This window comes from Dasypus novemcinctus, chromosome 15 (assembly GCF_030445035.2).
Source record: "Dasypus novemcinctus isolate mDasNov1 chromosome 15, mDasNov1.1.hap2, whole genome shotgun sequence".
In the NCBI taxonomy this organism is placed as follows: domain Eukaryota; kingdom Metazoa; phylum Chordata; class Mammalia; order Cingulata; family Dasypodidae; genus Dasypus; species Dasypus novemcinctus.
This window is the reverse complement of record NC_080687.1, coordinates 95279020-95306419: the sequence shown is the minus strand read 5'-3', so window position 1 is coordinate 95306419 and position 27400 is coordinate 95279020. Positions and strand designations below refer to the sequence as shown.

At 43.1% G+C, this 27400-nt stretch overlaps 1 pseudogene; it reads right to left on the bottom strand.

The window, feature by feature from the left end:
* LOC101434161 (thrombospondin type-1 domain-containing protein 1-like) overlaps positions 1-15317 on the bottom strand; it is a 35042-nt pseudogene extending 19725 nt beyond the window's left edge.
* Between the last annotated feature and the right edge of the window lie 12083 nt (positions 15318-27400).

Sequence of the window (27400 nt, the reverse complement as noted above, 5' to 3'; positions counted from 1 at the left end):
TAAGGCTGAGTTGGAACTCAGAGAAGCCTCTTCCACTTCCTACCCAAAGGCCAGCAAGCACCAATGACCAAAGAGCAACTGTGTACTGCTGGGGGGGTAGGGGGAGAGAGAGAGAAAGGGAGAGAGAGAGAGAAAGGGAGAGAGGGAGAGAGAGAGGTGGGAAGCTCTCTGTTGTGCAAGAGGAAGCCTGAAGATTACAGAAACACTGGGAAACCCTCTGGTAGTCCATCCCTTACTCTAAAATCAAAGAAGGTAGAAAAATGTAAAGTCTGTGGTACCCGGAGGATAGCCAGGACAGAAGCGACACCCAAACCCAGCTGGACATCAGACTAGCCTGACTTAATCCCCATACTCAAAGCCTAGCAGAAGTAAGGTGTGCCCCACGTAAACACCACTAACTCAGCATCTGTAGGCCTAGTCAAGAGGTTCTGTTTTCAACCAAAAATTACCAACACACAAAACACCATCCCACTAAGCGACAAGGCCATCAAGAAACTACACTAAGATATGACTCAATCCTGGAACTCTCAGAGTGAATTTTTAATAACTATGATCATTTATGTTAATCATATGCTAAAGATTAAAGTGGAAATTGTGAACAATGACCATGAACAGATGGGAAATTTCAGAAGTTGGAAACTAAAGAGTCAGGTGGAAATGCTAGAAATTAAAAAAAAAAAATAACAGAGATGAAGAATATCTTCTACAGGCTCATGTGTAGATTTGAGAGAGGTGAGGACAGAAACAAATTTGAATATAGGTCAACAGAAGTCATCAAAACTGAAACACAGAAGAAAAAACGGGCAGGTAAAACATAATACTCAAGAGCTGTGGGACAATATGAAAAGATGCAATTGGAATCCCAAAAGAAAAAGAGAAAGACAAAATAAATATCTGAGGAGATACTGTTAAAGAATTTTCCAAAATAATGAAAGACATCAAATCACAGAAAACACCAACCAGGAAAAATACAGCACAAAACAAAAAGAAAACCTTAGGCACATCATAGTCCAACTGCTGCAAAACAAAAACAAACAAAATCTTTAAGGCTGGCAGGGGAAGGAATGTGTGTGGAAACACATCACATAGAAAAGAATAAAGATAAGAATTACAGCAGACTTCCCAGTTTCAAAACTGAAGGAGACAGGGAGTGGATGTGACTCGAGCAACTGGGCACCTGCTTCCCACATGGGAGGTACCAGGTTCAATTTCTGGTGTCTCCTAAAGATGATGAGCAGATGTCACAACAAGCAGACACCACAAGCAGCAAGATACCACAACTGGTAGACTCTACACCCTGCAGATATCTCAACCAGCAGACCCACAGACACCCTAACCAGCAGCTGCTGCAATGGCCACAATGAGTAGGAACTACAACAAGCAGACACCACAACCAGCAGATGCTGCAACCAGCAGGGAGTGGAAGTGGCTCAAATGGTCGGGCACTCACCTCCCACATGGGAGGGCACAGGCTCAGTTCCTGGTGTCTCCTAAAGAAGAGGAGCAGACAGACTAAGAAGGCATCTCAGGGGAAGGTGGGGGGCTTAAAAAACAAACAAACAAATAAAAAACCAATGCAATTATTAAAAAAAAACTGAAGGAGAAATAAACACCTTCAGACAAAAAAAAAAAAAAAAAGCTGTCAGAATTCATTACCAGAAGTCGTTCATCTCAAGAAATGTTAAAGAGAAACCCTTCAGGCAGTGGCAACATACCAGACAAAAACCTTGGATATATACAAAGAAATGAAGAGTGCTAGAAATGGCAACTTTGCTTATTTTAAAATGCTCTAAAATATAATTGGCAGTCTAAACAAACAGTAGCAGTGTCCTATGGATTTATGGCTTATATAAAGGTAAAATCAATGACTACAATCACATGAAGAATGGAACTGGAATGAATTTGGAATGTGCTGTTAAAAGGTCATTACAGGGAGCAGATGTGGCTCAGTAGTTGAGCACTAGCTTCCCACATATGAGGTCCAGGGTTCAATCCCCAGCCCTGGTCCCTCAAAAAAATTAAAATTAAAATTAAAAAAAAAAGAGATTCTACAACTCAACAATAAAAAGACAAACTACCTGATTAAAAAATGGGCAAAAGACTTGCAAAGGTTGTCCAAAGAAGAAATACAAATGGCAAAAAAACATATGAAAAGATGTTCAACATCACTAATGATTAGGGAAATGCAAATTAAAACTACAATGAGATATTATTTCACATCCATTAGATATGGCCATTATTAAAAAGACATAAAACTCAAAGTGTTGGAGAGGATGTGGAGAGATAGAAACACTTACCCACTGCTGGTGAAATGTAGAATGGTACAGCCACTGTGGAGGACTTTTGGCAATTTCCTAAGGAAGTTGAATATCAACTTGCCCTTGGACCCATCCATACCATTACTAGGTATATAGTCAGAAAAACTGAGGTCAGTGACGCAAACAGGTATCTGCACAATGATGTTAACAGCAGCGTTATTCATGATTGCCAAAAGATAGAAACAACCCAACCCAGGTGTCCATCAACCAATGAATGGATAAACAAAGAGTGGTGTATACACAGGATGGACTACTATGCAGCAATAAGAAGAAATGAAGTCGTGAGGCAGCATATGACAACAAGGATGACCCGGGAGGACATTATGTCAAGTGAAGCAAGCCAGACACTAAAGAACAAATACTGTATGATTGCCCTATTATGAAGTAAATATATTGTATAAATTCATGAAGTTAATAATCAGAATATAGGTCACCAAAAAGAATGCGGGAAGAGAATGGAAAGCTGAGGGCAATCTGTGCATAATTGTTAAAAAAGGTTGTTTGTAAATCTTTGGAAATGAATAGAAATGGTGAAAGCACATCAGTGTTTGTAACTAGCAGAGCTATTATATGGATACAATATTTTTGAAAGGGAAAGTCATGTATACTACTAGAAGGAAAGCTAAAAAATGTAATGGGACTGTTTAATACAGTGAAACCTCGTGTGAAATACAAATATGGGTGTTATTGCACATACAATATTGTTTTTACAAAATAGAAATACAAATATTTAAAATGCTAAAAAACAGAGAGAGAGAGAAGGACAATTAAAGGCAATACATGATCCTGGACTGGATCTAATAAGGAGCAGAAAATACCCGAAAGGACATTACTAGAACAACTGAAAAAAAATTGGAAAATAGACTTTATGTTTTTTATCAATGTTAAATTTCTTGAACTGGATAACTGTACTTAATGTGGTTATATAGTGAGTGTTATTGTTCCGAGGAAATATACATGGAAGTATTAAGTGTTCAGTGAACACAATGTATACAACTACTCACAAATGCTTAGAAAACAGATACACAGATGATAGAAAGATGATAGACAGCTGATAGATGGAGAGACAGACGATATAACAAATATGTCAAAATGTTAAAAGTTAGTCAATTTTGTTATCAGAGTAGCAGCTCTATTGGAATTCTATGTATTGGTTTTGTATCATTTTTGTAACTCTCCTGTATGTTTGAAATTGTTTGAAAATTAAAATTTAAAGAAAAAAGGTCATTACACTACATGTGAAGAAATATATCATTTGAAAGTAGACTGGGAGTAATTGAAGATGTATATTATAAACTTTAGGATGATCATTAAAAGTTGTTTAAATTATAGATAAAAAACCAAGAGTGGAGATGAAGTAGACCACAAAAAAATAGTCACTTAATCAAAAAGAAGGCAGGAAAAGGAGGAGGAAGAAACAAAGAACAGATGGAACATATATATAATTAACAGGGTGGCAGATTTTTAATCCAACCATATAATGATTACATTACATATAAATAAAAATAATCTAAACAAACCAATTAAAAGGCAGAGATTGTCAGATTAGATTTAAAAAATGAAGACCCAACTATATGCTGTTTAAATAAAGCCCACTTTAAATATAAAGACATAAGTAGGTTAAAAGTAAAAAGATGAATATACCTTGCAAACATAATCAAAAGAAAACTGAAGTGGCTATATACATATCAGGCAAAATGGGTTGCAGAACAAGACATATTATGAGGGATAAAGAGGTGCATTACATAATGATAAAGGGGCCAATTCAACAAGAAGCCTTAACCCTAAATGGGGCCACACTGAACACCAGAGCTTCAAAATACATAACTTTCCTAAAACAGTCATTCTTGACTTACAGATGCAAACCTCTCTTCCAGGTAGATATGGAATCACTGCCTGATGAGAGTAACTGAATAGTCCCCTATAAAGACCGACCCTAATCCCTTCTCTATCAGCACCCATCGAACCTGGAGACCCATCAGGTAATGCCAACACTAGTCACCAGAACACCCACTGCATAAAAGTCTCTTCCCATCCCACCTCCTCTAGGGCAGCCCAGGGTATATGAAGCACTACAAAAAACTAAGGGGAACGTGTTGGGTTGATGTGTTCTCAGGTCAGCCAAGTGGTGCAGTATTTGGGGTGAGTCATGGAATATAGGTTCTTTGCATCAATCAAGTCTCCAGAGATTTCACAAGAGTGGGAGCATTAGAAACCAGTATCCTGGACCAACATCAACTGAGGTGTGGTCATGTTGCTCCAGCCAGAGGTCCAACGGAACACAATGTTGGTTCTGTGCCTCCCAACTCACACTGCAGCTCCTCACGCTGCAGAACCAAGAGCTGGCTTTGTCCTCGAGGTTTCTGGGCTGCTCAGATACTAGGCCCCGGTGCTTGCAAAGCTTCAGGAATCTCCTAATTCAAGTCCTCTGAGTGAAAGTAGTGATTTATTTTTGAAAAATCTACTTGGAATCCCACTACTCTGAAACCTAATTTGAAAATTAAGTCCACAGTTTATCTTCCCCTTGTGTTCATATTTAAGACCACAAAATACAGAATTATGAATACTATGAAACTTTTTGTTATTCTTAATTCTTCTTCAACTTTATGAAAATATAATTTATTTAAATACATAAAGTCATTTGTTATAGACTAAAAACAAAAATTCCATTAGTTGGGAATCAGGAAAAAGTCAGTTTTATAAAAGCATGAATATTAATGTCAAAAATCTCATTTTTAAGGGAAGCGGCTGTGGCTCAATCACTTGGGCTCTGGTCTATCATATGGGAGGCCTTGGGTTTGCGTCCGGGACCTCCTTGTGCAGGCAGGGTCGCCCACACGCTGCTGAGCGCAGCGGAGTGCCACCTGGCCCGCAAGTGCCTTGGAAAGCCGACTCAGCAAGGTGACGCAACAAAAAGGGAGACAAGGAAAAAAAAAAACAAACAGAAGAGTGCACAGCAAATGGACATAGAGAGCAGACAGCAAGCAAGCCACAAGGAGGGGAGGGGAAATAAAAATGCATACAGGGGAAATGAACTTGGCTCAATGGATAGAGCACTCACCCACCACATGGGAGGTCCACGGTTCAAACCCTGGGTCTCCTGCCCCTTATGGAGCTGGCCCATGCCCAGTGCTGATGCATGCAAGGAGTGCCGTGCCATGCAGGGGTGTCCCCGATGTAGGGGAGCCCCACACACAAGGAGTGCACCCTGTAAGGAGAACTACCCAGCATGAAAGAAAGTGCAGCCTGCCCAACAATGGCGCTGCACACACAGAGCTGACTGTTGTGTCACGACAAAAAGAGATACAGATTCCCAGGCTGCTGACAAGAATTGAGGTGGACACAGAAGAACTCACAGCAAATGGACACAGAGATCAGACAACTGGGGTAGGTCAAGTTGGGGTGGAGCAGGGGGGAAGGGGAGACAAATAAAAAATAAATCTTAAAAAAAAAAAAATGCATACAGACCCAGAAGAACACACAGCGGATGGACACAGAGAGCAGATAACATGCAAAAAACTGTGAGGGGGGGATAAAAAAATTAAAAATTAAAATTAAAAATCTCATTTTAAAATGTTAGATACTGGGGAATGGATGTAGCTCTAATGGTTGAGCATCTGCTTCCCATGTACAAGATCCTGGTTCAATGCCTGGTACCTGCTAAAAAACGAACATACATACATACATATAGTACCTTTTCCCTGGGAAATAAAGTCACAGCTAGTCCAATAATCAACAATAAAAAATTTTAACTACACTTTTATACCTCTCTATCTCTAAATCAAATTAAATCACTTTAATTCGACAGAACTCACTCAGATAAAGCAATGAACAAAGTCAATCAGGGAAGTAAAAAATGCCTTAAGTAACTCTATTTGCTCTCTAATGATCTCTGCTAGTAACTTGGAGGAAAATAGTTGGCTAAATGGGAACTCATTAACTATAGCTCATGTGCTAGAAATAAGGTAAAGATGACCAATATGCCAAACAGTCTTACTTCAGGAATGAAAGAGGCTTTTTGCTCTGTTTTGTCCTGTTCACATATCCAAGCATGGACTCACGCCACACAACAAACCTGTGTGGCCAGGCTGAATGTCTTCAGGCCACTGTGGAGGATATTCATTCTGGATGAACAAAACTTGTCTGGAATGTGAAAGGGGTTACTTTTCTCATCCCTAAGAATAAATGAAGGGATAACAGCCTACACAATATTCAAGTCTGCAAGACACTTTGCTTAAGAGACCAAGATAACTAAACAAAACATGCTAAGAAGAAAACTCTATAGATGTGAGTGACACTAAAAGTAGCAGGAAGAACAAAGGCATCTGAGAGAAAGAGCTCCAACTTCTTTTTCAGAAAACAAGGCTCACTTATTTTGAACAAATCACGCTTCTGCCTTGGCCAGTGGTCTCCAAAGTGGGTTATGTGTCTTTCAAGAGGGGTGAGGTCACTCAGATGAAACACCGAGATGGGGAATGAGGATATTAAAAATTTTTAATCTAAAAGCTTTGTATTAAGATTGATCCTTGGTTGTAAGGGAAGCAGTCTAGAAGAGCATAAAAGCAGCCTCGGGAGCCAGGCTACCTGGGTCTGTGTTCTGGCTGTACCCCTTAAACACCCTGACCTTATTTCCACACGCCTGTATTACCTCGACTTCATAGGGTTCTCAGGAACAAACGGGCTAATGGTCATAAAGCAATTCGGCCAGTGCCTGGTGCCCCGTAATCCCTGTGTACACACCCCCTGTCCTCAGGATGTCAGATGCCCACATGCCACAGTCATGCCCTAAAGGAATCCAAAGGCCGAGTGGGAGCTCCGCTATGTGGAAGGGTTTGCTGGTTCATTCACTTTCAGAGAACTGTGGAGGGTGTCACAGTGTCCAAGGGTCTGATTATACTAGTTTTTAGACTATATATTCTTCCTTGAAGTAAACTGACTCACAAAATGAGTTTACTTTTTAAGTGGCTTAAAAAGATTTGGGCAAAACAAAACACAGATTGCAAAATCTTGCAGCAAGAGGATAACAGGGTGGCCGTATACCTTGTATACCACTCTTGGTAAAAGTTCTGTTCTATCACATTATGAAGTAAAGACAAGACTGTCTAATCCAGGGGTCCTTAACTAGAGGGTCTGTGGAAAGACTTCAGGGGTCCATGAGCTTGAACTGAAAAAAATCAACTTATTATCTTTATTTTCTCTGACCTCTGATTTTGAGTGTCATAAAACTACCTGCTGCTCCATTCTGAGAAGGGGCCCCTGGTTTTCACCTGACTGGGACAGGGGTCCACGGAACAGAAAAGGTGAAGAATCCCCGGCCTAATTAGACAAAAAGAAAACAGCCAAAATTTTTTAATTGTTAAGACAACTAAAGAATATGGATTTATACCTACTCTCATTAGTTCTAAACTTCACCTCAAGTGCATATTTTGCCTTGAGATACAGAGTCCATAATCCCTTATCTGAAACCCTTGGGCAGAATTGTTCAGAATTTAAAATTTTTCAGACTTTCAAAAGTTATTACAGTGCCTGTGCTATATACTACCATTCCCCCGGGGGAATCTCAGGCATATGCCCATAATCAAACAAATTAACCTTTCCACAGAGAAAAATATGAATGTTCACACTAAGTAGGATAAACACCATAAAGTCATTTTTGCAACATTTATTATATATTTGATATAAATTATTTACCTATCATCAGGTCCTAAGACATATTTAGAGTAAGAAAAAATACATAAACCAAGTCATTCCATTTAAAAAAAAAAAAAGGAATTGAGCGAGTGAGTGACACACAAGTGAACTCACAATCATGGTGAGCTCAGGGAGGTGCCTGAACAGTGCCATGTGGCAAGAGCCTTTACTGGTCAGAGCTGTCTATTTCAACGGCAGATGAAAAGAAGGGAAGGCAGCTGGGTCATAAATTTATATACTGAAAACACAGGAGGGCACCGAGGTTCCTGTCTCTAGTGTAAGTTTCATTCATCAGCCAAACAGGCAAAGCCAGTGTGTGTCTGTGAAAGCCAGGGTGAGCTTTGGGCACCTGCAGGTTCCTACATACTCTTTTAGTCCCGCTGTCTGGCTTGTGTCCCGCTGCTGCTGCATGGGTAGCCCCTGACCACCTGGGCAAAATGCAGAGTAACCCCCACTCTGTCCCTTTCTAGAGTCTAACCCCTGCTGTGGTCACGGAAGCTGCTCTGAAAAAAATCCAGCCATCAGACATGCATGGGAAGAGCCTGTGGGAAGCCCAGCAGCTTTGGGTGGACTCCTGCCCCCAAAAGCCTTGAATCTAATGGCCTAAATGTCTGTACTTCCCTTGGTTTGTTTCCATTAAATTCAGCCTAGTAAAATTTCCCCCCCTTAATAAGGATCTTCTTTTAAAAAGATGAGCATATCTTGGATGATCAGATTAGCACAAACACTTTTTCTACTAATACCTAGCTGAGACCAACTATACCCCAGGTCAACTTTTCAATTCAACAGGCAAGTTTTGAGCACCTGCTAACATGCCAGGCATACTACATCAGACAAATAAAGGCCATTAATGGCTTCACAGCAACACGAGTCAGGGTTGCCACCAAATGCGCTTCCCCAATCCGCGGGAGAGAGGTGCCCAGGGAGAAGATGGTAAGCAGTTACGCAAATGCGAAGTGCCTTGAAAAAGGAAGTGAAGGATGCTCTGCCGGCTCAGGGCAAGGAATTCAACCCATCAGAGGCCGAGGAAAGTTACCCACATGCTGAGTGAGGGAGGGAGGACAGCATCCCAGCCTAGGCCGCGAGGATGCCTGGGAGGTGGGCAGTTAACCACGGAGGCCCTGGCTCAGGGACAGGCTATGGACTCGCATCCTCACGTCACATGAGTTGGCTGCGAGCATTGTAAACAGTCCCTCTGGCTGCAGTGAGAGAACCAAGTGGACAGAGGGGACCAGTTAGGGATCTGCTGCCAGAGTCCAGGCAAGGGATGACAGAGGCTTAAACCAAGGGGTGCCAGTGAAAGAGAAAATTGTAGAGACCCCGACACCAGGAGACATAATCTACAGGAAGCAGTGGTTTATTTCTGCAGGAGGGAAGGAGAGAGGAGGAAGAGATTCTGATTTGAACAAATGAGATGAGTGGTGGACTCATAAACTGGGGAGCAGGCTTAGGGGACACGGTGAGGAGGCTCAGGCCAGGCATGTTGCTTGTGAGGTACCTGGGAGACATCTGAGGGGCGCAGCTGCATACGAGCTCGTGGGTGCAGGTAAGGGCTGTGGACGGATGTCAACCTGGGGTCAGCAGCATGAAGAGAGTAACTGGGGCCAGGAGTGTAGACAGGACGACAACTGTGACAGAGTGAGGGAGGGAGGGCCCCGTGCCCTCAAAGCTAAGCCATCCTGTGGCTGGAAACCCATCGTGGGTGGGACCTTTGGAGTAGCTCACCCCCTGAGGGCCTCTGATTAGACTGCATGGCCACAGTGGGTCTTAATCCTCTCACTGGAGTCTTTTATAAACAAGGAATAAAAAAGTCACAGACAGAAGAACAGCAGCAGACACAGGTGCCTCCAGAAGTTAAAACCAATTAGACCTGGAGAAAGAAAAGCCACAGACAGAGCAGGATCCAGCTGGCGACAGAGAGGCTGGGATGAGAGGAGGCCACACCGACTTGTCGCCCACAGCGGCAGCTCGGAAGAAAGCATCCCGGGTGGTGTCTTGAGGTGGACACTCATGGCCTCAGAACTGCAAGCCATCGCAAAAGCCAAGGCAATTCGGGCATACTGCTCCCAGCAGCGTTTAGCAAACAGAACAGCTGCCAAGCATGGGAAGCATGGTGCAGGACAGAGGAGAGCCCAACACTTCTGGGATGGGACCAGGGACCACGGAGAGAAGGCCAGGGGTGGAGGCAAACAAGGCAGGTGCGGTTCCACAGAAGCAAGAGGTGGCTGTGTCTGGAGACCACGGCCAGGGAAGACCAGCACTGCAAAGTGTGGATGTGGGGACCTGGAAGGCACCGGCAGATGCCTTGGTGAGGATCTTTCCAGGGGAGGGACAGGAGGCAGAGTGCGTTTGGAATGGGTCGAGAGGGGAATGTGAGATGAGGTGAACCTCCAAGTGTAAGAAACTTTCAAAACACTGGAAAGAGAGACAGTGATATGTGGGGGAGAACGTAGGGGGGGAGGAGAGCTGCTGTTTTGTTTTTAGATAAGAGAATTATGAATATCCTTGTTCTTAGGAAATATACATGGAACTGTTAAGTGTTCAATGAGCATGATGTATACAAACTATCCTTAAATGTGAATAAAATTAAGAGATACACAGAAGGATAGAGTGATCCAGCAAAATGTGGCAAAGCATTAAGGGCTGGTGGATTTGAGACCTGGATGGGAACGTGGTAGAGTTCTCTGTATGGGGTCATGTTATTTTTGCAAATGTTCTGTAAATTTGAAATTATTTCCAAATAAAAGGTTGGGGGGAAAAAACCACTTCAATGCTGATAGGAACAAAACAAAATAGGAGGGAGAGAGAAGGCAGAGAGGGCTAACGATTAAGAGAAGAGTCCAAAAATGAGAGGGGCCGGCCCTAAATTAAAGGAACAATACCTCCCCCATCATGACAGGGGAGGAGGAGAAAATTCCAATGCCTGTGGAGCTGCAATATTTTGGCAGGAGGGTGAGTGAGGGAATGCCCACCAGATGGCTTCCAGGAAGTGAGGTCAACTCAAGAGTTTAACAGGAGGCTGCTGGAAGTGGACTTGGCCCAGTGGTTAAGGCATCCATCTACCACATGGGAGGTCTGTAGTTCAAACCCCGGCCTCCTTGACCCCTGTGGAGCTGGCCCATGTGCAGTGCAGATGTGCACAAGGAGTGCCCTGCTACACAGGGGTGTCCCCCGCATAGGGGAGCCACACACGCAAGGAGTGCACCCTGTAAGGAGAGCCACCCTGCATGAAAGAAAGTGCAGCCTGCCCAGGAATGGTGCCACCCACACGGAGAGCTGACACAACAAGGTGATGCAGCAACAACAAAAAAGAGACAAAGATTTCTGGTGCCGCTGACAAGGATACAAGTGGACACAGAAGAACACGTAGTGAATGGACACAGACAGCAGACAACTGGGGCAGGTGTGGGGGGAAAGGGGAGAGAAATAAATGAAAATAAAAAAAACAGGAGGCCTGGAGTGAAGTCTGCAAGAGCCGTTGTGCAGAGGGGGAGCACAGGCCGGCCGGGACCCCGCGTTAGGCTGAGCTGAGCGTGGAGGTGTGAGGCAGCCAGACTGCACCCCCTGCCTGGGGGGACCTTCTCCAGCAACCTCAGCAGCCTGGGTGGAATGGGCGGGGGATGCACAGCTGGGCTCATGCAGAGCTGGGGGCATCAGCAGCACGACAGGGTGAGGCAGTTTAGGATCTTGGTAGGAGAGTGGGTAGAGGGCCTGGGTGGAACGGGCGGGGGATGACGGCTGGGCTCATGCAGCGCTGGGGGCATCAGCAGCACGACAGGGTGACGCAGTTTAGGATCTTCGTAGGAGAGTGGGTAGAGGGCCTGGGTGGAACGGGCGGGGGATGACGGCTGGGCTCATGCAGAGCTGGGGGCATCAGCATCATGACAGGGTGAGGCAGTTTAGGATCTTGGTAGGAGAGTGGGTAGAGGGCCTGGGTGGAATGGGCAGGGGATGGATGGCTGGACTCATGCAGAGCTGGGGGCATCAGCAGCACGACAGGGTGACGCAGTTTAGGATCTTGGTAGGAGAGTGGGTAGAGGGCCTGGGTGGAACGGGCGGGGGATGACGGCTGGGCTCATGCAGAGCTGGGGGCATCAGCAGCACGACAGGGTGACGCAGTTTAGGATCTTGGTAGGAGAGTGGGTAGAGGGACGGGCCGAGGGATCTAAGCCAAAGAGAGAGGAAAGTGCAGGGGGGCAGACGACAGATGGACAGAGGGTTGAGGGGGTCCGTTTGGAGCAGATATCACATGGAGTTACAGGCAAACATAGCCAGAGGCTCGGGGCAGTAAGGGGGCACTGGGCTCGGGGAGGCTGAGGAAAGCAGCATGTCTGGGAACCAGAAAATCTCAGCTAAATTAGACCACTTGCCAAGACCAGGCTTGCACCCAGGAAATGGAAAAGAAAGGCACTTCTTTGTGATTCAGTAGGGCATGCACACACAGAATCTGGAGAAGTTTTAGTTAAATTGCTTTGAAGTCTCACTAAAGAGGCTCAATTCCTGTAACGAGCGACTGAGGAGGGAAGAGACGCGCTCAGCCAGAGGAAGCCAGAAGCTACGAAATCCAAGGAGGCGAAGCTTCCCTGTGGGATTTAGCTTCGACTTCCAGTCATTCCTGCCACAGACTTGCCATATGATGTAATATATATACGTTTTTAGTCTAATGTAACAATAGTTAACTTTTACCAGGTACTTCCAATATACCAGGCACTGTGCTAAGAACTTTACAGTCTATCTGACTCAATCCCTACAATTCTCTGTACTTTTATTATCTCCATTTTACTGATGGGTAAACTGAGAACCAGAGAGGTTAAGTGGCGAGCACAGTCTCTACCAGGACTCTGAATTTTCACATCAAGATGATAACCAGGACATTACGAAGAGTGAACCACACAAACAATAATACAGTTTAAGAGAAAATGACGTTCATCTAAATTCTCAATCATTTTGACATGACACCAATTTGATATTTTAAAAAACAGCAACTCTCAATACCAACCTCTATTTCTCTGAATGAGCATGCGCTCTTCCTCCTTTGCAGCATTTATTCTTCCCCACGTGGAAGAGCGTGCAGGTGAAGACGGCGGTCCCTGCTCCCGCCTCAGGCTGCTCTCCGCCAGGCTCACGGGCTTCTCCCCAGGACGCCGTGGCGCCTCCTTGAAGAGGGCCACCGCTCCCTGCACAGCGACGCACCGGGGCGGCACCACCTCCACTCCACCGCAGACTCACGCCGGAGCTCCCGCGCCGTCACCAGCCGGTACCCGCACTTCCGGGCCAGGGCCATGGGGCCCGCGGCGGTAATGACCGAGCGGCGCCCAGGAGCCGCAGCCCCGCGGTGACCGAGGCTGCCGGGCCCACCGGGGCGCAGCGACCTCCACCCACTGGCTCTGAGCGAGCGCTCTCCTCTGGCTGCGCCTCGTCTCCAGCGGCCGGCCCTGCCGAGCGCTCGCCCCAGGAAGGCTGCTGCAGAGGGTGACGTCCACCTCGACGCCGGGCCTGTCCCCGGGGAACGGGCACAGCGGCTGCGGCGTAAAAAGCCCCACCCGCAAGGCGCCTCCCGCGGCCTGGGCCGTCCAGCTCAGGTCCACGTGAAAGACGGGCCACTCCACCTGGAGAAAGGCGCTTTTCTCCCCCCGGGGTGCGGGGGGAGGGCGGCTGGCCGCGGCATCTGGGGACATGGTGAACCAGTAGTCCCCGGCCTCCTTGAAGTGGAAGCACTCAAACTCGAGCGTCCCCTGCGCCTGGCTGGTCAGGAGGTGCTTGGTGGCGACAGTCCGGTTGGTGCTGGCCTCCACCAGCAGGACGGAGACGTTCCGCAGTGTCCCGTTCACCTCGTCGACGTACTGGAAGGCCACGGACACCGAGCTGTTGCTGAGTGCGACATGGCCTGGCTCTCCCAGGAGGAGGTACTCGGCGTCTCCGACAACTGAAATGAGATGGTCAGACCTAGTGTTGAGAAACAAGGAGTGGAACAGTGCCATCGGATAACACCGACGAAGACAGCGTTTCAGACACGAGAGAAGGTGGAGCTGAGCTCAGGCTCATGTAAGATGGAGTTGAGGGCGGACCTGGGAGCTGGGCCCTGCACTGTCCCCATTTAAAGGGAAGGGTTCCTCCATCTTCACCTCTAGAGCTCATGTTTAAAATAATACATTGTAAATACTTGGGGTTCAAAAGAATCAGAATAACAACTGACACTTCTCAAGACAAAAATCTAACCCCTCACATTTCTCATTTTAATCAGGTTCCAGTCCTTAGGTCTTTGAGGAAAATGGACATACAGGGAAATGAGAGAAAGCTTGATTCAAGCAACACAATGCACACTTCTCTAGATCACTTAAAAGGTAAGGTGCGACATTTACTTCAAAGCTTTTATTGTCTGATACGCAAGACAAATACTTGGGAATTTTTACACGCAAAGGAACCAGTGCCCCTTGGTTCGTACAGGGCGGCAATTTGTAGACGGGTAAGCAATGTTGGCACTTCATTCTAACAGGCCAGCCGAGGGCTGGAGTGGGCTCTCAGAGACTGACCGGCTCTAAAATAACTAGTTTTGTTCTTGGAAGTTTTAGCCTCGCAAGTATCAGTCCGCTGGGATAAATCATATCTTTTTAAAAAGATACCCACCAGAACGGCTGAAGTGAAAAGTGGAAAGAACACAACACACACAAGAATGCTTGTTTCTGCTTTGAACCCTATCCAAAGACACAGCCAGAGAGACAGAATTTGGCACTGTAGTCATTGGCCAGCCCACGGCTAATGTAAGAAACAGCTCTGGATTTAAAGCACTGCAGTGGGAGTGAGGCATTTTATATTGCTTTTTAAAAAGAGCTGCAACATGTAAAATGATACCTGAATCACTCATGCTGAACCCCCGAAGCTCCTTAAGAGCGCCCGCAGTCGCCAGGAGCACGGCTCTATTTTGTTGTTGTTCTTAAGCAGGCACCGGGGATTGAAGCTGGAACCTCACGCACAGGCAGGCGCTCCACACTGAGCTGCACCTGCTCCCAGGCCGCAGGTGAAACGGCACTGCCCACAGACCCGCCCCTGCCGCCTTCGTGAAGGGTCGTCAGCATGGGTACATGTAGAAGGCTCACGCTTACGTTCCTTCCGTACCTGCATTAGGTGCGCCACACTCACCGTACTCACAGAGGACCACCATGGGAAGCTTGAAAAGTCTTTCAACGTCTGTTTCATTCTGATCAGCGAAATCCCAGGTCTTTGGTCTCCTCATGTCCTTTCTCACATCCAAATCATGAATGTTTTTCAAGAACACCTGAAATTAGGAACCTCAGGTAACGACGGCTCTGTCCCACGGGAGTCACAGACTAGGAATCATGACAGGACAAAACCGTTTGAAGGAGGTCAGCTTCCTAGGGTATACCGACAGGAAAATGGGGAGCAAACAAATTCTCCCCGGGGAAATAACCTGCAGCCATGGACGCCCCGGCACTGCATTACAGCTCACCTGGTAAGGTCACCCGGTGTACTCAGCACCCAAAGACAACCTGTGCACAACACCACGTCTCTTACCTTTCATGCACATCCTTAAGTGTAGAGTTTGCTATTTGTGTCACGTCTGGATAATATATTTTCACATTGTTTATCTGATGAATTTACAAAATTCGGCCAAACTTCCGGGTGGCGCTGTGCTGGGTAGACCAGCCCTCCCTGCCCTGCTTCTACAACTGAGTTTTCAAACGTTCTCTTGCAAAACCGATGTGCTGCCCGGACTGCGCCATGGCGCGTGTTTAGGCGCCGCCTCCAACGCACCCAGCCATTTAAAGGAAAGGCCAGCTGAGCACTGCACCGCGGGGTGAACCAGGGGCCCTGCTGCCCCTTCTCTCCAGGGCCAGCTGAAGAGAAAACACATCAGTCACGACCGTCCCCCTTTTCCGTCCCCCAGTACCTGCTGCTGCTGGCGGCTGAGGAGATGGGCTCCAGGCAGCAGTCTTCCCGGGCCCCTTGGCGGGCAGGAGAGGCTGGGGCGGGCGGTTCAGTTACTGTGAGCAGAGGCTCCTGCTCTGTATTACACACACGCAGACTAGACAAGACGCAAGGACATTTAAGGGGCGGTTTCCTCACACTCAAGTCGTGTAGACTTGGGGCTACCAAACAGTTTACTTAATGTTTACATTCCCCGACTGTCCCCCACTGCCCAGAAGCAATATAGTTTAATAAGCAAGTACATATTTTCCAAATAAATGTATGCCACATCCTTTCAGACAACAGAAAGGAGGAAAGGAGGGCTGACTGAAATAATCCAAAATTCAATGAAAAGGAAACCGGTGTGTTCCCATCAGCTTTCTTTCAGTAGGAGTTGATTGAACAAAGGAAATACTGCGCTTCCTCAAAGGGAAGCAGAGATTTGAAGTGTAATTATGCTGATCATTAGCATGGCTTTCACCCCACCCCCAACAACAAAATTCCATTTGCTGGAAGGGGCTGTGGATCTGAGCAAACCCTTCACGGGGCCACAGAGAGGGAAAGCTCTTCAAAGGCGGCTGGTGAGACCTTGGCACAAGGGGCTCTTACCTCTCGGGCACGGGTGGGGCTCTAGGGCTGTTAAAATGCTTCTTTACAGCCACTGATACTCGGCCACCAAAATAGGGAGACACAAGAGCCCCCCTAGATCCCAAAGGGTGGGCTTGCTTCTCCCCACTTACTTGCTCCCTCATGATAGCCACTTTTCAAAGAAGTCCCTAATCACAACTGATTGTGTGATCATCGCAGTTTTCTTCCTCATGAAAATGAACGCAGAATTGTGTGATGATCTATATTTAGGATATTTTATAAGCTAAATGGAAGTGTAATTATGAAATAAACCAGGATGCCACCTATAAATTATAATATGGATTTTTTTTTAACGAAAGAAGCAAACCCACCGAAACGCAGAGCAACCCAAGACGCGACTTGTCGAGGGTCCCAGGATCCTGCCCGCGCCCGGCTCGGGACCGCCGGGTCCCCCCAGCCCCGCGCACGGGAGGCGGGAGGCGGGCGCCGAGCAGGTCGGCCCTCCGCGGAGGAGAGTCCCGCGACTCGTCCAGGGCGCCCGGGCGCCGTCGGGCCCCGCACACTGCTCGGCGCCGCAGGATGGAGCCTCGGGCTGGAGCCGCGGCTGCGGGGCCCTTAGCGCCGCCGAGCCCCGCCCCCCAGCTGGCCCGGCCGCCCCCGACGGCGCGGGGAGGGCGGCACGGAGGGCGGGGGCGCCCGGGGCGAGGTCCGCCGCCTGCCCCCCACCCCGGGCAGCGCATCCTCTGCTCCTCCCCGCAGCGCGCCTGGCACTGGACAGGAAGCCCGGCGGGGAGCCGGAGCGGCCGTCTAGGGCCCAGCTGGGAGGGGGCGCAGCACCCCCACCCCAACACACCCCCCTGCCAGGCTGGTGCCGGGCGTTCCTGAGGCCTCCTATGCAAGCACTTGCCACCATGTCATTCTTTTTAGAGGGCGATCACAAAAATAAGTCTTTGAAGTGGCGTAATGTGTAAGCTTTCCCCAAAAAAACTTGGTTTCCCAAATGTCATTTAAGAGTTTCAAAGGAAAACGGGTAAAGTTCATCCTCATTTTTCCTCCCCTGGAACCGGGATATTTAATTTAAATTAAAAATAACTAGACATTTTTAGAACTCTAGTCTGCAAGTGTTAAGGTTGTCTTTTTAAAAGAATACAAGAGGATAGAGGTCCATCTTGTTTAACGGCTGCACGCAGTTGTTTTTGGGTACGCTAATGTGTGATAAAATTTGTTTTCTTTTCCACAAAATATAACATTAAACAGACAAAACTATTTTGCTGTGCTGGAAATCAAAGCGCAGTGGGGCGCCTGCGGAGATGTGATTGGAAGAAGCCCAGTGGAACTTTCTGGAGTGACAGATATTGTTGTATTGGCTGGAGTGTGAGTTACATGGGTTTATACATTAGTCAAAAATCATCCTGTTATGATCTGCGCATCTTACTGTATATTTTGCCTCAGTTTTTAAAACTTAAAACATGTCTCCCCCTCATATTGGTTTTGCTGTGTGCTGGTCTTCCTTTAGAAGGCAGGGAGGACCAAACCCAGAACCTCCCGCGTGGTAGGCAGGAACCCAGTCACTCGAGCCACTTCCACTTCCTGTCACTTCATCTTTTCAAACACCAGCACCAGTATTCACTTATATGATAGCAGAGATGCCAGGTTTTCTAAGTACCTATCTTGTCAAATAACTCACACTAGTAGTACGAATTCCATCCAAAGTTTCAGAAACAGCTTTATGATTATCATCCAATTTACCAGAACTTAATTAGGAAAACTCTGTTTTTAGTTTTATAATCTTGAAATTATCTAATCCAATATGCCATTCATCAAAGGAATTCCTCTTCAAACCCTTGCCCAAGTCCTGGGCATTTTCAGTTTTGCCAGCAAAAACTCAGTGCAAATAGGAGGCTTCAGAGTTAGGGAACTCTGACTTTAAACTCCAGCCTTGCCTTTGTAACCTTGTGCAAATTATTTAAATCCCTCCCTCCCTCCACTGAAAAAGGCAAAGAATAATTACATTGAAGTCTGTGGTAAATAAGTGACAACCTATGGAAAGCAGCTTGCTCGCCACGAACCATGTACACACTTCCTGGAGAGCCACTCTGCGAAGAACGACCTTATGTCTAGTACAAGGGGCTGCTGCATCCATACGCTTGGTCATTTTTTAAATAGTTGCTTTGAGATGCTTGGTTGTTCTTGTCTAAATCAGAATCCTTGCCAAACTGTAGTATTGTCTTTTCTGAGCAGTTATGATATAGTTTAACCTTCTCTAAAAAAAGACAAATGAATGGTGAAGGGGAAAATGCTTTTAAAAGAACAGTGGTGTGGTCGTGCCAGCACTGAACTAGCACTAAGATGGCTGTGAAGACACCTTCACTCTTTCCAGGTGTCTGGTCCAGTGACCTTGTGTGAACGGAGTAAACTTTACACACTCTTTCTCTCAAGAACTCCCTTCACACCAATGGGGAAACCTATTTCCCCAAGTAATTTGTGAGATAAAAGCTGTAACTGATGCTTGATGATTAGGACACAAGGAAGAACACAAATGACCCAGTTTTCACACTGCAACACAACAGCTGGTAATAACACTACCTGCAGGTGCATAACCTGACTTTTCTGGGGCTTCCCACATCATGGATATGTTCTATACCATGGAATTTGAATAAGACAGAGTAGATCTGAGAGTAGACCTCAGACAAGTCAAGGTGAGAAGCATTTTGGGAAGAGGGGAAAGCACACAAACACAGGTTTGCCTGGTCAACACAGTATCACAATCACAAAATCACACAATTCAGTTAATAATTAATAGGAATCTACCATGTACAGTCAATGACCTAGGCCAGTGAGAATTCAAAAGACGTGCTGTATGACAGTCCTTGAACTTACAGGAATCCAATTTTTCTATTTTCTGTATCAAGACAATGAGAGAACAAGACAAAATGGTTAAATTCATTCATAGGTATTTGAGTCTTTTTGTTGCGATTGTAAATGGAATTTTCCCTGATTTCCTCCTCAGATGGTTCAGTACTCAAGTACAAATAATTACTGATTTTTGCATGCTGATGTTGTATCCCACCACTTTCCTAAATGCATTTATTAGCTCAAGTAGGTTTGTCATGGGTATTTCAGAATTTTCTAAATACAGGATTCATGTCATCCTCCATTCGTATTTGGATTTTTTTTCTCATCTAATTGTCCTAGCTAGAACTTCTAGTACCAAACTGAATAACAATGGTGACAGTGGGCATCCTTGTCTCGTTCCCAATCTTAGAGGGAAGGCTTTCAACCTTTTCCCATTGAGTATGATGTTGGGTCTGGGTTTTTTTTGTGTGTGCTTTTTAATATAATGAGGAATTTTTCTTCTCTTCCTATCCTTTGAAGTGTTTTTATCAAAAAAGGATGTTGGGTTTTGTCAAATGCCTTTTCTGCATCAGTTAACATGATTGTGTGCTTTTTTTCCCTCCAATTTGTTAATGTGGTGTATTACACGATTGATTTTCTTACATTGAACCAAGTTTCATACCAGGAATAAATCCCGCTTGGTTGTGACATATAAATCTTTTGATAAGCTGTTGGATTTTCTTTGCTTGAATTTTGTTGTGAATTTTTGCATCTATGTTCCTTAGAGAGATTGGTCTGTAATTTTCTGTTCTTGTAGTATCTTTATCTGGCTTCCTTATTAGGGTGATGTTGGCTTTGTAAAATGTGTTAGGTAATTTTCCTTCCTCTTCAATTTTTTGGAAGAGTTTAAATGGGATTATTGTTAATGCTATTTGAAGTACTTGGTAGAATTCACCTGTGAAGCCATCTGGTCCTGGACTTTTCTTTGCTGGAAGATTTTTGATGACAGATTCAATCTCCTTAAATGTGATTGGTTTGTTAAGTTCTTGTATTTCTTGTAGCGTCAGTGTATGTTGCATGTGCATTTCTAAGAATGTGTCCATTTCATCTCTGTTGTCTAAAGAGTTTCTCATAATATCCTCTTATCCTTTTTATTTCTGTGGGGTCAGTTGTAAATTTCCCCTTTCATTTCATATTGTATTTATTTGCATCTTCTTTCTTTTTTTCCTTGTTAGTGTAGCTAAGGGTTTGTCAATTTTATTGATCTGAAAGAACCAGCTTTTGGTTTTGTTCTCTATTGTCTTTTGTTCTCAATTTCATTTATTTCTGCTCTAATCTTTATTATTTCTTTCCTTCTGCTTGCTTTGGGAATGGTTGTTGCTTTTTTTCTAGTTTCTCCAGTTGTTCAGTTACTCTTTGATTTTAGCTCTTTCTTCTTTTCTAATATAGGCATTTAGGGCTATAAATTTCCATCTTGGAACTACCTTCACTGTATCCCTTAAGTTTTGATGAGTGTGTTCGTGTTTTCATTCATCTCGATATATTTACTAATTTCCCTTACAATTTCTTCTTTCACCCACTGATTATTTAGGAGTGCGATGTTTACCCTCCACATGTTTGTAAATTTACCTCTTTCCCATCTATTCCTGATTTCCAGTTTCATTCCATTATGATCTGAGAAGGTGCTATGTATAATTTCAATTTTGTATATTTATGGAGACCTGTATTGTGACCTAAAATGTGTTCTATACTGGAGAAAGATCCAAGAACACTTGAGAATAATGTATGACCCCTGAGTGTGGGTACATTGTTCTGTATGTCTGTTCTGTCTAACTTCTTTATCATATTGTTCAAGTCCTTTCTTTCCTTGTTGATCTTCTGTCTAGTTCTACCTAAAGATGTGAGTGGTGTGTTGAAGTCTCCAACTCCTATTGTAGAAATGTCTGTTTTTCCCTTCACTTTTGCCAGAGTTTGCCTCATACATTTTGGGGTATCCAAAATATATGCACAGTATTTATGACTGTTGTTCCTTCCTGGTGGATTGTCCCTTTTATTAATATATATATAATGTTCTTCTGTACCTCTCATAAATTTTTGCATTTAAAGTCTGTTTTGTCTGATCTTAGTGTAGCTACCCTTTCTATTTTTTTGGTTATTATTTTTGTGGAGTATCTTTTTCCAACATTTCACTGACAGTTGGTTTTATCCCTGGTTTAAGATGAGTCTCTTATAGTCATCATATGGATGGCTCAAGTTTCTTTTACCCATTCTGTCAGCTTATATCTTTTCATTGGGAGTTTATCCATTCATAGTCAATCATATTACTGTAAATGCATTATTTGTTTCTACTATTTTATTCTTTGGCTTTCATATGTCATATCTCATTTTTGTCTGTCTTTTTACTCTTTTGGTTAACCTTTCTGCTATTCTTTCTTCTATACTCTCCTTCAAGCATCCCTCTCCTTTCTTTTTCTTTCAGTTTGTAAGGCTTAATTTACTATTTCCTGCAAAGGTAGATTCTTCTTTATGAATTCTCTTAGTTTCTGTTTGTGAATATTTTAAACTCCTCTTCATATTTGAAGGACAATTTTACTGGATAAAGAATTCCCCAGCTGGTACTTTTTCTCTTTCAGTATCTTAATTGTATCATTCCATTGCCTCCTTGCCTCCGAGGTTTCTGATGAGAAATCCATGCTAAGTCTTGCTGGGCATCCATTGTATGCGATGGTTTCTTTCCCCCTTCCTGCTCTGAGAATTTTCTTTATCTCTGACATTTGACATTCTGAGTAGTATGTGTCTTGGAGTAGTTCTATTCACATTTATTTTGATTGGGGTTGCTGTGTTTCTTGAATATGTAAGTTCATTTGTTTCATGACCATTGGGAAAATTTTAGCTATTATGTCCTCACATATACTTTCTGCCCCCCTTTCCTTGTATTTTCCTTCTGGAACTCCCATACACATATGTTGTGTTTCATGCTATCATGGAACTCCCTGAGCCCCTGCTAAATTTTTTTCCATTCTTTTCTCTCTTCTTTTTCAGTGCTTCTGATACCTATATCATATATCCTTTCTTTTATCATTTCAAGTCTGCAGTTATATGCCTCTAATATGTTGTATTTTAAAATTTTACTATCTTGTCTTTCATTCTCATGAGTTCTGTTACTTTTCTTTTAAAGTTTTCAAATTCTTCTTCATACCAGCTCAGTGTCTTCTTAATCTCTCTAGCCATATTGTCTTTCAACTCAGTAATTTGATTTTGGAAATTTGGGTGCATCTCATTGCTTACTTTTCTCAAATCTTGAATCTCTCCTGGTGCTTTGATATGTTCCTTTTCCTGGGGCCATTTCTTCCATTGTATTAGTATGGCTTGTAGTGTTTTGATGATGTCTAGGCATCTGATTAGGATGGTGAGATTACTCAGATGCTCTCTTTTTCTCTATCTTTTATAGGGATTTAGCAGTGGGAGGCAGGGTGTTATGGTTCTATCTGTCCTGTTTCTTTAGGGTTGTCCCTGTTAGTTGCTCAGATCTGGGCACTGGACCCAGTAATGCAGATTAGCTCCCCACGTCCTTGAGGGGGGAGAATGTAAAGAACAGAAAAAACCTCTCAATTCTTTACTTTTACTTTTCTCATCTGCAAATCCTTGGGCCACCAGAAGATGGTGCTCTGTAATGGTCCTCGCAGGCCAGTGCCTGACTGGAGTGTGTTTTCTGCAACATGGACAAGATCAGTTTGATAGATAATCCTGCTTTCAGCTAAGTAGCTAGTAATTCAATCATTCTCAGAGGAAGTTCTCCAACTTTTGCAATTTATTGCCCTAAATGCCTATATTAAAAAAGAGGAAAGAGGTAGGAATGAAATACTTGATTGAATACCTCAGGAAACTAGAAAAAGCACAGCAAACCATTCCCAAAGCAAGCAGTAGAAAATAAATAATACAGATTTTAATAGAAATAAATGAAATAAAGAACAACAATAACAACAACAACAACAAAAACAATGTAGAAAATCAACAAAACCAAGAGCTGATTCATTGAGAAGATCAATAATATTGATGAATCCCTAGGTAGAATAACAAAAAAGAAAAGAGAACATGCAATAAATAAAAAATCAAAGGGAATGTTATGACTGACTCCACAAAAATAAAAAGCATCATAAGAGGATATGAGAAACTGCATGCCAACACACTACACAACCTCGATGAAATGGACAAATTTTTAGAAATGCACAACTTACATTGATGCTACAAGACCTACAAGACATAAACCAATCATATTTAAAGAGACTCAACCAACCATCAACAATCTCCCAGCAAAGAAATTCCAAACAAAAGTGCCTTCAAAGAGAGAGTCTACCAAACATTTCAAAAAGAATTAACACCAATCCTGTTTCAATGTTTAGAAAAAATTGAAAATAAGGGAAAATTACACAGCATATTTTATGAAGCCAACATAATGTAATACCAAAGCCAGGTAAAGATACTACACTAAAAGAAAATTAGAGAACAATATATCTAATGGACAGAGATGCAAAAATTCTCAAGAAAATACTTCCAAATAGAATCCAGAATGATATCAAATTATTTATATATCATGACCAGATAAGATTTATTCTTGGTATGCAAAGGTACTTCAAAAAAAGAAAATTAATTAGCAAATACTCCACATTAACAAATTGAAGGAAGAAACCACATGATCATCTCAATTGATGAGAAAACATATTAGACAAAATCCAGTCTCCTTTCTTGATAAAAACATTTCAAAGATAGAAATAGAAGAAAAATTCCTCAATATAATAAAAGGTGTATGTGAAAAACCCACAACCAACATCATACTCAATAGGAAAGATAAAAGTTTTCCCTCTAAGACCAGGGACAAGAGAAGGATGCCCACTGAAACCACTGTTATTCTGCATTGTTTTAGAAGTTCTAGCTAGCGTCATTAGAGAGGGAAAAAAGGTAATCCAAATAGGAAAAGAGGAAGCAATATTCTCACTATTTGCAGATGACATGAACCTATACTTGGAAAATTCTGAAATGTCTGTGACAAAGCTACTTTAGCTAATAAACAAGTTCAGCAATGTCGCAGGATAGAAGATCAACACACAAAAATCAGAATGTGTTCTACACTAGTACTGTACAATCTGAGGAAGAAATCAGGGGGAAAATTCCATTTACCATAGCAACAAAAAGACTCAAATACCTAGAAATCAAATACCAAAGACATATAGGACTTATATGCAGAAATTTACAAAACAATGTTAAATGTAATCAATGAAGACCTAAACAAATGGAAAGACATTCCACATTCATGGATTAGAAGACTAAATATGAGGGTGTCAAATTGACCCAAACTGATTTGTAGATTCAATGTAATACCAATCAAATTCAAACAGCCTACTTTAACAAAATACATAAGGCAATTACCAAGTTCATTTGGAAGGTGAAGTGCACCTGAAAAGACAAAAGCACTCTAAAAAACAAGAATGATGTGAGAGCAATTTTACTGCCAGACCTTGAAACATAATCCAAAGCTATAGTTGTTGAAACAACATTGTACTGGCAAAAAGATAGACTCATCAATCAGTGGAATAGAATTGACAGTCCCAAAACAAGTCCTCACCTCGATCACAAACTGGTTTTCTGTAAACCTACCAAATGCATGTTAACATGAGGAAACAGTCTCTTCAACAAGTGGTGCTGGGAGAACTGGATATATATAACCAAAAGAATGAAAGAGAATCCATATCTCACTCCCTGTACCAGAATCAATTCAAAATGGATCAAAGACCTAACTGCAAAAGCCAGGACCAAAGAACTATTAGAAGGAAATTTAGGGAAATGACCTTTTGATAGGTAGTTTCTTGGATGTTACACCCAAAGTGTGAGAAAAAGAAAAAATAGATAAATGGGACCTCCTCAAAATTAAACACTCTTGCACATTAAAGGACTTTGTCTAAAGGGTGAAAATGTAGCCAAATCAATGGGAGAAATATATGGCAATCACATACCTGACCAGGGCTAAATATCTGTGATATATAAAGAAATGCTACAGCTCAAAAGAAATGGGCATAAGACTTGAATAGACATTTGTCCAAAGAAATAGAAATGGCAAAAAAACATGAAAATATGTCCAGCTTCACTAGTGATTAGGGAAATGTAAATCACAGCTACAATCAGATATCATTCCACACCTATTAGAATGGACACTAGTAAAAATAAGGAGAACTACAAGGGCTGTGGAAGATGTGGAGAGATAGGAACACTTATTCATAGTTGGTGGCATTAAAGAATGGTATAGCCACTCTGGAGGACTGTTTGGCACTTCCTAAAGAAGTTGAATAGCCCAACAGTACCACTACTGGTTATACACCTAGAAAAACTGAGAGCATTGATAGGAACAGACATCTGTGCACTGATGGTCATTGTGAAATCATTCATGATTGCCAAAGTTGGAAACGATCCAGGTGTCCATCAGCTGAAGAATGGATAAACAAACTGTGGTCTATTATTACATTGGAATATTTTGCATCTTTAAGAATAAATGAGGGAAATGGACTTGGCCCAGTGGTTAGGGCATCTGTCTACCACATGGGAGGTCCTCGGTTCAAACCCCGGGCCTCCTTGACCCATATGGAGCTGGCCCATGTGCATTGCTGATGCGCACAAGGAGTGTCCTGCCACGCAGGGGTGTCCCCCATGTAGGGGAGCCCCACATGCAAGGAGTGCCCCCATAAGGAGAGCCACCCAGCACGAAAGAAAGTGCAGCCTGCCCAGGAATAGCACCGCCCACACTTCCCATGCTGGTGACAACAACAGAAGCGGACAAAAGAAAGAAAATGCAGCAAATAGACACAGAGAACAGATAACTGGGGGAGGGCGGGAATTAAATAAATAAATAAATCTTTACAAAAAAAGAAAAAAGAATAAATGAAGTCATAAAATATATGAAAACATGAATGAACCTGGAGGATATTATATTGAATGAAGCAAGCCAGGCACAAAATGAGAAATTCTGTATGATTGTTTTACTGTGATCTCAATGTACTGTGCAATCCCATAGAGTTAAATCACTTGAATATGGGTCAACAGAAAATATGTTAATCTTTGCAAATGAGGAGAAAAGGTAAAAGCCCAAAATCATGTTGTTAACTAACTCTGCTATTAAGTGGGTATGAAATTGCTTTAGATGGAATGTCTATCATGTATATTACTAAAAGGAAACTAACACTGTAACAGAACTGTATAGCACAAGAAATGCATAAGTGAACTATGACTATGGGTTAAATTGCATATATAAAGAACATCTTTCTTTGAAAGTGAACAAATGTATTACTATGAGATGTTAGTATCGGACCAAAAGAAAAAAAAATCCACATTATGTGAAGTGAAAGAAATCAGACACAAAGTACAACATATTGTATGATTTCATTTATATAAAATGTAGATATAAATCAATTTATAAAGATAAAATTAGAGTAGTGATTATGTAGAGTAGGGGAAAGACTGAAGGGTGGTATGGAATTTTTCTTTTGGAATAATGTAATTGTCCCCAAGAATTTTTGTGGTGATGAATGCACAACATTGTGATTATATTAACAGACATTGATTATACTTTAGGTAGATATTATGGTATGTGAATAAACAAATAATTGTGCAATAAGAGTCAGAAATAGTAGCTGTGTACAGCAGGGGAATTCACAGAGAGATTGAGAAGTGAAGACTTTTGTTGTTTGTCGGTTTATTATTATATTACTGAAATAATGAAAATGAAAATGCTCTAATAATGACTGAAGTGATAAATGCATAATTAGGTGATTTTACCAAATCTCATTGCTAGTACATTCTGCATAAACTGCATGCTTTATTAATATGGATCAATAAAAGTGACATGATTTAAAAACATGAAAGAGATAAAAATCTTGATTAGATTTATCTTGATTGACATCCAAGTTAATCAGGGTGCATTCTTCGGATTATATGACTGAAGAGATTGTCACATGCACAAAAGGGGAATTAAGCATTGAAACTGTTTTATTCTA